The sequence below is a fragment of the Helianthus annuus genome, chromosome 3 (assembly GCF_002127325.2).
Source record: "Helianthus annuus cultivar XRQ/B chromosome 3, HanXRQr2.0-SUNRISE, whole genome shotgun sequence".
NCBI classification, from domain to species: Eukaryota; Viridiplantae; Streptophyta; class Magnoliopsida; order Asterales; family Asteraceae; genus Helianthus; species Helianthus annuus.
In genome coordinates, this window is record NC_035435.2 from 80,616,081 (window position 1) to 80,617,289 (window position 1,209).

General features: G+C 45.8%; 1 non-coding gene across 1 annotated transcript; it reads right to left on the reverse strand.

Moving 5' to 3' along the window:
* Positions 1–887: 887 nt before the first annotated feature.
* On the reverse strand, positions 888–994 carry LOC118490825. The gene has a single exon (XR_004890050.1). It is a non-coding gene; the product is annotated as a small nucleolar RNA R71 (small nucleolar RNA).
* Positions 995–1,209: the final 215 nt, after the last annotated feature.

Consider the following 1,209-nt stretch of genomic DNA (forward strand, 5'->3'; position numbering starts at 1 on the left):
TTTTTGGCGCCGTTGCCGGGGACACAAGGATTTTAAGAAAGTTAGGAATCAACGGCCTAATCATATTTTTATTCTTTTTTAATTTTTAGGATTTTTCTTAGTTTTTCAGCTTCTGCATAGCTCAGCACGGGCCGTGCCTGGTCGGACACGGGCCGTGCCCAGCATCGTTACTGGCAGTTTTTAGTTTTCCAAGTTACAGAAGGCTGACCACGGGGCCGTGTCGGTGCAACACGGGGCCGTGTCCATCTTCCAGTAACTGGGGTCTGGAAAATATTAACTGTAACTCCGACCACGGGCCGTGTTCGCTGAACACGGGGCCGTGGTGAACCTTCTGACCAACATTCTTTTCTGTTTTTATTGCAGGACTTGGAACCCGACGCCAATCTTACATAGTGTATGAGCTCCAGTTCTAATAAGGACATAAAGGAACCTTTAGAAGAACCCGAACGCTTTCTCAGAAAAAGATTAAAAGCTAAAAACCAAGAAAGGTTTCGGGTGATCCACCTCCAATGGCGGACCAACGTACCCTTATGGATTATCTAAGACCCACCGTAGGTAATCTAGGCGCCGCAATCAATGCTCCGAATGTCGAAGCTAATAACTTCGAACTCCAGCCGCATTTGATACAAATGCTCCAAAACTCCGCAACCTTCCATGGGCTTGCGGACGAGGATCCCCATCTACATATCACAAATTTCTTAGAAATATGTGATACCTTTCGGATCAACGGAGCATCAAATGACGCCATCCGCCTCCGTATGTTTCCTTTCTCACTAAAAGACCGAGCGAAAGCTTGGCTCAACGCCCTCCCAGCTGGATCGGTAAACACCTGGGATGAACTAGCCCAAAAATTTCTATATAAGTATTTCCCTCCCGCCAAAACTGCTAAATTAATGACTGAAATTAATACATATTCACAAGAGAACGGGGAATCCTTATATGAAACTTGGGAAAGGTTCAAGGAGTTATTACGCAAGTGTCCACATCATGGCCTTGCGATATGGCAACAACTATCCACTTTCTATAATGGATTGTTGCCAACACAAGGCAGACACTTGATTCTAGCTCCGGGGGACTTTTAGGTAATCGACGCCCACACGAAATATATAATCAAATTGAGGAAATTGCTCACACCAATTTTCAATGGCACACCCCCCGGGGGAATAAATCTATTGCCCCGGGCGCCCATAAGGTCGATGAAAGCACTTC